We start from the raw sequence: 12,660 nt of genomic DNA, 5'->3' as shown, positions 1-12,660 counted from the left end.
TTCACACCCAAACAGGTTTATGTGATTATCTCTGATTATCATAATCAGAGATAATCACATTAACCTGTTTGGGGGTGACAGTGCCACTTTTTATGAGTAAATGACAACCCCTGGATTAATGCTGTGCATTAATTAGCCAGCCCTGGTGTCTCTGGCCACATGTATATGCCACTGCCCTGTGTATAATGCCCACGAGTATATGCCGCTGCCCGTGTGTATAATGCCCACATGTATATGCCGCTGCCCTGTGTATAATGCCCACATGTATATGCCATTGCCCTGTCTATAATGTCCATGGGTATATGCCGCTGCCCTGTGTATAATGCCCATGTGTATATGCCGCTGCCCTGTGTATAATGCCCACGTGTATATGCCGCTGCCCTGTGTATAATGCCCACGTGTATATGCCGCTGCCCTGTGTATAATGCCCACATGTATATGCCGCCCACATGTATATGCCGCTGCCCTGTGTATAATGCCCACGTGTATATGCCGCTGCCCTGTGTATAATGCCCATGTGTATATGCTGCTGCCCGTGTGTATAATGCCCACATGTATATGCCGCTGCCCTGTGTATAATGCCCACGTGTATATGCCGCTGCCCTGTGTATAATGCCCACATGTATTTTTAAGTTGATCATTTTTATATGGCCCCCGACGGGTTTTCAAATTTTCCAAATGGCCCTCGGCAGAAAAAAGGTTCCCCACCCCTGCGCTAAAGTACCGTTGTCTGGTATGAGATATGAGGATCTTTTTTTAAAGTAGTAAAATATAACAAAAACAACATACATTTGGTTTAGCTGAAATTGTACCAACATGCAGAATAAATACAAGATGTCATTTATACCACAGTAAACATCGTCACACACACAAGGAAGAGAGAAACCAATAAAAAATTAAAATGGCCTCATCCTTAATGGGTTAATATATATATATATATATATATATATATATATATATATATATATATATATATATATATATATGTATGTATTTCACACAAAAAAAATTTCTTCCCAGCTCTGACATTACCTCACATTTTTTCAGTTTATAGGGACTCAATAAGGGACTCATTTGCTTTATAATGAGTGATTGTAAAAGAAAAAAAACTTTCGGGGCGCAGAATAAGAAAGCCAAGAAGCTCAGAGAGGAAGAAAATAGAAAACAGTCAAGTGCTTTGTTAAAGTTTTTAAAGTGTAAATCTACCGAGGAGCACAGCAGTGCCACCGTTACTGAGGAGCACAGCAGTGCCACCGTTACTGAGGAGCACAGCAGTGCCACCGTTACTGAGGAGCACAGCAGTGCCACCGTTACTGAGGAGCACAGCAGTGCCACCGTTACTGAGGAGCACAGCAGTGCCACCGTTACTGAGGAGCACAGCAGTGCCACCGTTACTGAGGAACACGGTGAAAGTAATTGCAGTGCTTCCTATGAAGCTGAGTGTTTCTCTAGAGAAAAAGAACCAGACAGTAGTCTGTCTCACAAAAACGGTGAACAGAGCTCTATGGTGTTACGAGAAGACAAGCCTTTTCAGCCTGAAAAACATGAAGTTTTTTTATGATAAACAATCAAAACGTTATTTTTGTGTTGATTGGTACAAAAACTTCCAGTGGCTTCATTTTGATGAAAGGTGCAAAGGATTTGTTTGCTTTTTTTGCGTTCAAGCAATTGAAAAGAAACTGCTGCCTGACTCCTTTAGATTAGAGTCGGATTTAGTCAATGGCAGAGGCTTTCGCAATTGGAAAAAAGGAGTAGAAAAATTCAAATTGCACAGCAATTCTCCCCTACACAAGACAAGTGTGGCTAAACTAAGTGCCCTTAGTGCTAAACCAATAACCTCATTGTTTTCTGAGGGACTAAAAGTTCAGCAGCAAAAGAATAGAAGAGCTTTAATAGCCCTCCTTTGGAAAAATTTTGGCAAGACAAGGTCTTTCTCTGAGAGGCCACTGTACTGACTGTGGCAATTTAAGCCAACTAAACAAATTAAGGCGTAATGATATTCCTGAACTCAAAGTGTTTCTTGAAAGGAAAAAACATTTTACAAGCTCTGAAGTCCAAGATGAGATGTTGGAAATCATGGCCCATAAAATATTACGAGACATTGCAGCTGAAATTTAACATTGCGGAATTTATAGTTTAATTGTTGATGAAACATCAGATATCAATAACAAAGAACAAGTTTCTATTTGTCTCCGTGTTGTGGATGATCTTGAGCCTACAGAATTTTTTTTAGGCTTGTATGAGACTCGAATTACCACTGGTGAGGCCATATCTCATATAATCCTGGACAGTCTGAAAAGATTTAACATACCAGTAGCACAGCTGAGAGGTCAGTGCTACGATGGAGGTAGCAATATGAAAGGTTCCATTAAAGGTGCCCAAGCTAGAATACTTGAGGTGCAACCTTTAGCTCTGTATATTCACTGCAGTGCGCATTCCCTTAATCTAGCCCTACAAGACACAGTTTCGGATATTCCTCTCCTGCAGAATTGTCTAAATGTTGTTAATGATCTTGCTGTTTTCCTAAAAGATTCCCCTAAGCGAACAGCTATGTTTGAAAGAATAGCAGAGGATTCCTCCAGCAAAGCCCATGGATTTTTCTTACAAATGGAAAAGGGGACTTTATTTCTTTCTTTGCTTTTGTGCAGGCAGATTTTCACACTCACTGAAAAACTGAGTGTAGTTCTCCAGAAGGAAACTCAGACTGGATCAGGTGCAGCTGAATCCATATCTTTCACTTTGGAGGTACTCAAGAAGCTTAGATCTGATCAGGAGTTTGATCAAATCTGGAATGAGGCTAAGCAACAATCAGTAGAAATGGACCTGCTGCCACCAGACACATCATATCGCAAGAGAGGACAAAAGGGTTCTACAGAGCTATCGGCAGAAGATGCATATCATCTGCACCGCCGTATATATTATCAAGCCCTGGACACTGTAACAGGGGAAATTGAAAGTAGATTCCAACAAAAAGGATTTGAGACTATACAGGCGTTAGAGAGTTTGCTTCTTAAAAGTCCTACTGCATGGTGTGAAAACTTTGGCTGGAATATATTTCATAGACCATCAAAGCTTGAAGAGTGAGCTGGAAATACTTCATGTTTCAGGATGCACTTTATCACCATTATCTGTGAAAGCATATTTGAAAAATTTGAAGATGGAAACTCGCAGACTTTTCCCTGAAACAGAGAAGCTGTTGAATCTATTATTTGTAGTGCCGGCAACATCTGCAACTGCAGAGCGATCATTTTCTATGCTACGGAGGGTGAAGACTTATTTGCGATCTATCATGCTACAAGAGCGACTGAACCATCTCTGTGTTCTACACGCTTACCCATTGCGAGTTGATAGTCTAAATATGAACTTTATTCTGAATGAATTTATTTCTAAAAATACATTTAGAGTGTCAGTCTTTGGCAAACCCTAATTACTAATGTTACAGAGTTGCATAAATATTTTTGTTAAGCATCATTTCCCTAATGTTAACTCTGCATTATGTTATTTTGTTACTAATAAAACTATAGTGTTTTTCTGTTACTCTATTACTATTGATGAAAACATATTTCATTAACTATCAGGGGGTAACATATAGCAATTTAGGGGGCGCCAAATTGAGATTATATCTTGCCCCCCCCCAACCTAAAAACGTTCCAGCACCCCTGATTGCGGCTGGTGCGCAGATGATGTCACCGTGCACCCGCACGCCACTAGTGAGGATCTCAGTTGGCACCATGCGGTGAGGCTTCCTCAGTGCTGGCAAGAAGTCTGTGTGGCTGCAGGAAGGTCCAGCGGGAGCAGCGGAGGCAGAAAGGTGCAGTGCCGGCAGGAGGGCCTAGAAAGAGCAGTGGTGGCAGGAGGGAGCAGTGAGGGCATGAGGACCAGCGGGGATCATGACAGCCAACTCCCTGTAAGATTTAATATATTATGGGAGTATTGTTTTTTTTTAATGGCAGCTGAACAATGGGAATTTTGTCTATTTGCGTTTTTGGCATACTTTGAATTTTGGCTCATACTGCGGTGCATAATGTGAATTTTGAATCATACCCTGTGGCATACTGTGAATTTTGGCTCATTGTGTGATGTAATGGGAATTTTGGCTCATGTTGTGTGGCATAATGGGAATTTTGGCATAATGTAAACTGTGTAAGGGGCGTATTACACTGAGAAGGGAATATTTATTTTGCGCAGGGGGAGACACCGGTAAGTAAGAGTACAAAAAGTAAATCCTGGGCTAAAAAAGTCCAGCCACCCCTGGTCTAGATTATTTTGGTGCTGAAACTTATACTTACATTTTAAAAAGGAACGTAGTATAAGTTTCAGCACTAAAATAAAAACTTGTTATTAATTACACATTACAGATATTTGATTTTGTGGACCATCGATCAAAATATTACAAATATCCGCACTCCATTAAAAATGACTTGCCTACCCCTGCTTTAGACTTAGGAGTCAAAATGTAAAATTACTAGCTTCAACAGAAGGCAGTTTGTACACTGAATGGGCTGGAGATCAGTACAATAATGAGTGTCTGCAGGCAACAGTGAAGTACGGTGGAGGTTCCTTGCAAGTTGTTGCATTTCAGCAGAGTTGGGGATTAATGGTGTCCTCAATGCTGAGAAATTCAGGCAGGTACATCATACAATACCATCAGGGAGGTGTCTGATTTGCTTCAAATTTATTCTGCAGCAGGACAACAACACCAAACATACAGTAAATGTCATTAAAGAACTATCTACACGATGTAAAGAAGAACAAGAACAAGGAGTCCTGGAAGTGATGATATGGCCTACACTGAGCCCTGATCTCATCATCAATCAAGTCTGTCTAGAATGATATGAAGAGAAAGAAGGATTTCAACAAATCTACATCCACAGAAGATCTGTGGTCAGTTATCAAAGGTGTTTGGACCATCCTCCCTGCCAAGTCCCTTCAAAAACTGTGTGCAAAAGGTACCTGTGTGCCAGAGATTCATGCAGATAAGGGGACGGCTGTGTGACACACATTTACTGGACAAGATCCTTTTAGAGGTCGACCAGGCATTTAAATAGTACCTGTATTGAACTGTTCTTATTCAGACAGTTCCTCCTGACCCAGTAATTATGTATGCATAGTCCTATATGCACCTACAGCTTGAGATACTGGGCCTTATTCTAGTTCACTCTGACAAAATCCTTCTTAGATGGACAAAACCATGTGCACTGTAGGTGGGGCAGATGCTACTTGCAGAGAGAATTAAATTTGGGTGGGGTTTTACTTCAAAGTGAATTGCAGTGTAAAAATAAAACAGCCAGTATTTATCTTGCACAGAAACAAAATCACCCAAATCTAATTCTCTCTGTACATTTTACAGCTGCCCCCCTGCAGTGCACATGGTTTTGTCCATCTAAGAAGGATTTTGTAAGAAAGAGTGAACTAGAATAAGGCCCACTGTGTCCAGTGCACAACTTTTATTGTTACCTTTGTGTCATTTATTAAGAGGCTGTGTTTTTTGCCTGTTTTATGTGGATTGTTTGATTAAATATAGTATTATGATATGGAACCTTTCTTCATTATATGGTGAAAATCGGATGAGGTGTCCGCAAACTGAAAATCAGTGTCCATACAGGAATTGAGACTATTATTCATCTTTGTGACATCCCTAAAAGCAACAAGGGAAGTTATTATCCATTATTTGGTGCGCTGGTAAAGGGCTCTCCCACTGTGTCAATATTTGGTATTACCAGCAGATAGCTTTCTATATAGTCCTGCTATACAAAGCCATCCACCCCTGGGGAAAATGGATGGGCAGGATAAAAACGCTCAGTGTGTATGCACTGAGCGTTTGTCAGCCCAGCTATTATCATGCACCAAACACACTGGGCATAATCGCCTAGTGTTTATGAACCTTAAGTCATTATCGATCAACAAGATTGCACAACTGAATCACCATCAGTGAAAACCTGGAACAGTGTCTCTTCCTTTTTGTTATATGTAATGGATAGGATAGAAAGAAGCAGTTATGTAATGGTTAACGGTTTCCAGTGAAATATTGTTTCTTCGCACTCGTGGCTCCCTCTACTGACAGGTTGTGGTTTGGAGTCAATATGAAGAAAATGACTGCAGCGTTAGCTGTGTTAGTGCATATACAGGGGATGCGGTCATTTGGTCTACTGCATTATGGTCGACAGTCATTAGGTCGAATCCATTAGGTCGACATGCTAAAAGGTCGACATGACTCTAGGTCGACATGGGAAAAGTCGACATGATTCTAGTTCGAAAGGTCATTAGTTTGACAGGTCATTAGTTCGACAAGGTCATTACTTCGACATTGTCTATGTCGACATTCACAAGGTCGACATGGAGTTTTTCACTGTTTTTTGAGCCAACATGTGCCGACAGGCGGTATTTCATGCCCTACCATCCACTAGGGCATGGTGGGAGAATAAAATAGTGTGCCGAGCGTAGCGAGGCACCGTGCCCGACGCATCGCGAGCGCAGCGAGCGATGCGAGGGGATGCAGTGCACTTTAAACTGTGTCCATGTCGACTGTGTTGACATTCAGGTAAAAAAACAGTGAAAAACCCCATGTCGACCTTGTGAATGTCGACATAGACAATGTCGAACTAATGACCTTGTCGAACTAATGACCGGTCGAACTAATGACCTTTCGACCTAGAATCATGTCGACCTTTTCCCATGTCGACCTAGAGTCATGTCGACCTTTTAGCATGTCGACCTAATGGATTCGACCTAATGACTTTCGACCATAATGCAATAGACCAAATGATCCAAACCCATATACAGTACAGGCAATTACATGTCAAACTAATGAAATAACAAATGGGTCCCTAATTTGCAGGGCTAATTAAGTATTTCAGTTCTAACCAACTGCTCAATAAAATTCCTATTTTTCAGTTCTTTCTATTATAAATGTATAATTAAGGAATATCATATCATCGCACAGTACAAAAAGTATGTGCTTGCACATACTTTTTGTACTTAGTTTTCATCACATTGCATCACATTGCATGCACAACGCATGCACAGGCAATGCAATGCGATGTGATGCGTGCTAGTTAAGCACCGAACGCACGCCAGTATCGCAGCGTGTATGGCCAGCATTAGATAAAGGATGTGTAAAGTGATCCTAGATATTATTTTTCAAAGTTAACCAGATTACAGTTGATTTCTAACAATTTTATTTAGCATTTTTCATATAGAACTTGTTAGCAATCGTGTAAGGGGGGCTTTCCCTGTATAAATATTATATTAAATACAGAGCAGGTCTCTGTGGGGGTCATTCTGGTGCAGTTGCACCTGCGATATCATGCACAAAATACAGTATCAACATTCGGTACTTTGCTCATGTGCTGGATCCTGCAACATTGGAAGCAACCGGGCAGCAGTCAGTGATTGATGAGAAGGGGACAGCAACGTCCTCCATTTCTGACAATAGGGGCATGCCGTTGATGTTTATGCGGGAGGGAAGAGATCAGGGGTCTCCATCACATGATGGTGATTTCATAGTCTCAACGATGGGCTCCTTGCGTGGCACCATAGGCAACATAAGGCATTTGATGGTGATAAAGACCTCCGATGCTGCGTCCTAGGATGCAGCCCGTATAACTACTGCAGCAGAAGCAGTTTTTATTGTAATAGATACCTCCTGCCGCACTACAATGCAGAGCCAAGGAAGCAGCATTGATAGCAAATCCAACCACAGCAGAATGACCCCCAGTGTTTGACACTGCCCATACCATTTAACATGAATACAATTAGTTACTGTAAAATCAACACAATATATTTCCTAATTAGGATATATTTTAACTGCGCTCTGAAGACTTAGTATTTGTGTGGGGAATTCTCTATTTGTTACAACCATTTACCATATATACTCGAGTAGAAGCCTACTTTTTCAGAACATTTTTTATGCTGAACAAGCCCCCCTCGGCTTATACTCGAGTGAGGGTCCCACTTGAGTCAATAAGTTTTCCCAGTTTTTTTGTTGTAAAATTAGGTGCCTCGGCTTATATTCGGGTCGACTTATATTTGAGTATATACGGTATATTGAAATATGTATGTAGTGTTTCGGCCTTGGTGTGCTATTACGATATAGTACACCGCAATCAACATCATCAATCCGTTATTATCATCATCCTATAGAGGTGCGCAGGAGAATGACCAAAATTGAAATAATGGGATTGATTGCAGTCGGCAGGTCGACAGTAATAAGGTCAACAGTCAATAGGGCGACAACTATTGGTTGACACGAGCAATAAGTCAACATGCAAAGGTCAACATGAGTTTTTCCCATTTTTTATTTCCAAAAAATTTGTTTTCTCATTGTCATCCAAGTGGACATAGGATCTTATTTTGGTCTGTTTGCACGGGGCCGATGTTTTTGCATTGCGCATGTGCATGAAATTCCATTGTGACCAAACTGGTCACTGGGTGCACACACCCATGTTTGCGGATCGAGGGCGTCGGGGGCAGGCTTTGCGTTCTCATGCTAATGGAGCTGTGATGGACATGCGGGGGGCAGTCAGTTGACATCACAAGATCACCAGATGTGTAGACGCATATGTAAGGTTGTTCAGAGCAACCTTACATATGCGTGCACCTTCCATATCTTACGATGGTCGCCAATCACTGAAAGATGTGGGAGCGCCCCAGGACATGCGAATGGATGTTAATGTAAAACATCCATATGAATCCAGTGTGAACATACCGCACCTTGCGAATGGTGGGCCAACGTACCACCATTCGCAAGGCGTGATCTGGGTCACTGAACCAGAATACCCCCCATACAGTTCGATTATAATGGTGTACGGAGTGTAGCGAGGCACCGAGCCCGAACATGGTGAGCCATGCGAGGGGATGCGGTACACTTATATGGTGTCCATATTGCCCTATGTCGACATTGACACAAATGTGAAAACACACATCTACCATTTTCACGTAGACCAAAGGCATCGACCGTTTTCATGTGTCCACTAATGGCCCAATAGTGGTCTATCTATTGACCGCTGACCTTATTCCACCATATGACCCATACCCTATGGAATGCAGCACCATTGTTGCTAATGAAATTGTCGCCTTTCAGTTTGAATCATGCTTTTTATTTGACAGTCCATCTTGCACTGATGATACGTTAGGCCACCATACACTAGTGCAACTTATCGGAAGCTTGAAGTCGCATGTGATTTCCCTTGAACTCCCATGCAGCATCCTGGGCAACAGGATTGCATTTGATACATTGTATGCGGTCCTTTTGCTTCGGATGTATCATATGCGATTCTAGTCATAGCTGCGGGATCAGATAAAGCCTTGTGGCAGCCATGGTGATCTCCGGCTCTGATGCACATGGTTCTGCACATACCATTTGACACTTTTCACGCAATTTTGCGGCCTGATGCATCAGAATTGGGTAAGTGCCCAAATCACACTACTTTTTGGGCAACTTCAGGCCAATATCCTTTTAACCGCAATCACTGATTGCTAGTTCCGGGCTTTCTAATTAACGGGGGTAATACTGAAACATAACTGCCTACTTGTTAATTTGGTGGTCCCAAATTGTATTGTTTTAAAAATAAAACAGGACTTAACTATGCATAGTTAGTCACAAGAACAAATAAGGAATAATTCCCACAGATGTGTTCCCATGGACAGTCAAAAGGTCAACCACTAGTGCTCAATAGGCAAAGATCAAAACAGGGTCGACATGGTCAAAAGACGATGTAGTCAAAATGTTGACATGTAAGAGTTTTTCATAATTTTTTTACATTACAAAGCATTTATTATGCACTTTACAGCCATGGACACATTATAGGAATGCTGCAAATCCTTTTAAAATCGGCAAAATCTACTTGTACATCCTATTAACATTGTGAATAAAATGCATTTGAAAAGTTCCACAAAATGATGCTCTGCACTACCAAGTTGCACCACAGCATGGCAGGATGAGAAAGACATGCAGGGATGCTAGATGTACAGTAGGTAGACACATCTGTACATTAGACAAAAATGTGGGGGTCTAAACACTGCGCACTATAGAAGCAGCAATTCACTTTAGGCTAATTATGTCACCCAGACATAAACAAATGGCATAAATAAAAACCCAAGGCAGAGTAAAAACCATATAGCACTAACTAGAACATTAAGGATCAGAGGGTAAAGGTGATGGAGGTCTGTTGCAGCAGTTCCGATGTGAAGATTTCCATCAAATGTCCGGTGTTATAAATGGGTCTTCCTCATTGGCGCGCTTGGAGTTCAGCAACCAATAAGAGAAGGAATCAAGGTGAATGTGTATTTATCATTGGTTCCTCCTATCTTGCACTCTACGTTAAATGAAACATACCGTACTACAACAGATTGCGTATTATCCTTATATAAAAGATATCTATTTGTTCAGCGTAATTGGTGTTCTAAGTTGTTAATTAGTGAGGGAGGTGTGATGACTAAAATGGTGCATACAAAACTCACACAAGAGTGGAACCGATTCCTTATTTAAGGGTATCTTTAACGTTCACTTCACTCACTAGAGGAAGGGCTCATCCAACTTACAAATCAGCTTGCTGGATGTCTCTCATACAGTAAAGGTATCTTTCTTGCTGCAGATCCTTAAAACGTTAGAAGTCCTCTCTCAGTTCCTATTGTTCTCCCATCCATCAAATGGGATACAAATATAATATATGCTAATTTTATGTAGAGAAATTCCAACTTGGATCAATAGGATTATAAAAGCTCTAATCTAATAAAAAAACAAATATTGACGTCAGTACAAACTTACTATTAGTTCTCCACATGTGGCGACAGTTGGATGTAAACACCCCCCCCCCCCCCACATCATTTACATATCTTTTTGGGGGCAAACAAGGTCCGGACCATGGGAGTGATTCTAGCCAATGAACCCCCTTGTATGTTCTTATGGGGCATTCGATAGTGACGGTCATGCGCATAAGTGAATATGCACATGAGCAGGTCTTCACTGTGGGTGAGCTCGGAGAAAACGCTGGTTGCCCACTTCTGAACGGAGTCGGCCGAGGTCACGGGGTGTCAGCTGCCCGCCCTGTTATCGGAGCAGGGCGCAGCTAATCTAAGTCACCAGTAAATTACTTAGATTAGCTAGCGCTACAGAAATCAATCCATGGTCTGTGACCATCAAATGATTTCTGGCCCGCACGTAAGCCTGCGAATGGATGTTTATGCCAAACATCCATTTGCAGTGCTGCGGGGAAGTTTGTCGAGTAGCGAGGCAAGGCAAACTACAGCTGCTTTGCGAGCCAACCAGAATCAGGCCCTATACCCTGAAAGGGAGGTGTCATTCGAGTCCTCCACAAAGTAGGGTATACACAGGCTGTCCACTCGCTCTACCAATGCGATTCCACAAAGTCTTCCTCAGGGTGTGAGGAGAGAGACCTAATGGGTGAGATTTAGGGCAGTATTCAATGAGGCTGATTCGCCATGTTTTATGGCGATTTTGTGCTATTTTCGTGCTGTAAGGCAATTTTTTTTTTGACTAAAACGGTGAATCACCCTATTCAATGACCAGATGGCGAATACATTTCATGATTCACCGAGTAGCAATCGGTATCTTTTTATGGTGAAGTGGAATGTGAACTTTTAAAATAAAGTGTTTTGTTTTTTACATTTGGTGTCAAAAAATCAGGAATTTTAGTCTGAGGAGGGGCATGCTATTTTTATTCATGTGCTGTAAGCACATGAATATATATTTAATTTAAAAAAAATATATATTTTTTTTTTTACACAGAGCAGCCAGCAGGGGGGCCCGGAGCCGAGCCGCTCATTAGATATTCATATATTCACTGCACCCGATCATTACAAATGCACGATCGGGTGTAGTGAATACCCGGTCCCCTGTTGGCTATCCCGGGGGGCACCTCCCCCCCACAAACGTTCTGGGGCAGGCAGGGAGACTTCCATCTCCTTGCCTGCCGCCGTCCTCAGGCTCCCTGCGGCATTGCCGCAGAAGTTAAAATTCGCCGGTCAGGGGCAGTCAGCCCCTGACTCGTTGAATACTGGAGCCAGTGAGGCTCCGGAACGCGGCGGGCAGTGGCGAATGTGCAGCGAATCCTAAACAGGATTCGCTGCACATCGTCAAAATTCGCATTGAATACTGCCCTTAATGGGATGAGAGATTCAGAAAGTGAGAGATTTGGTGAGAAATCTCCAGTTTTTTTATAGCGGCAATCATTTACACTGCAAAATCAAAATGGTTTAGCAGTGTAAATGATTGCCGCTTCAAAAAAACTGGAGATTTCTTACCAAATCTCTCACTTTCTGAATCGCTCATCCCATAAAATCTCACCCTATATATCCACTTAAACTCCATCTAAGAAGTAAGACAGACCAGATCTAGTGAACATTAAAGATACCCTTGTATGAGGAAACAGCTCCACTCTTGTGTGAGTGTGGTACGCACCATTTCAGTCATCCTATCATCGCACCTCCCTCAGTTAATATTTTAGATGCTTTTATGCTAATTACACAGAACATATACATAAAGTAGATACCTTTATATGAGGATAATACACCATCTGGTGTAAGTACGGTATGTTCCATACTATGTAGAGTGCAATACATAAACATTCCCCTTGATCCAAAACATTTACTCTGTACTTAACGTCACCCTTTTTGGGAAATACTACACTACTGTATGTA

At 41.8% G+C, this 12,660-nt stretch overlaps 1 protein-coding gene across 5 annotated transcripts in view; it reads right to left on the bottom strand.

Moving 5' to 3' along the window:
• PSD (pleckstrin and Sec7 domain containing) overlaps positions 1–12,660 on the bottom strand; it is a 325,459-nt gene that overhangs the window by 210,381 nt on the left and 102,418 nt on the right. The gene's annotated exons all lie outside the window — the stretch shown is intronic.

This window comes from Crinia signifera, chromosome 6 (assembly GCF_055691185.1).
Source record: "Crinia signifera chromosome 6, ASM5569118v1, whole genome shotgun sequence".
NCBI classification, from domain to species: domain Eukaryota; kingdom Metazoa; phylum Chordata; class Amphibia; order Anura; family Myobatrachidae; genus Crinia; species Crinia signifera.
This window is presented reverse-complemented; position numbering and strand designations above follow the sequence as displayed.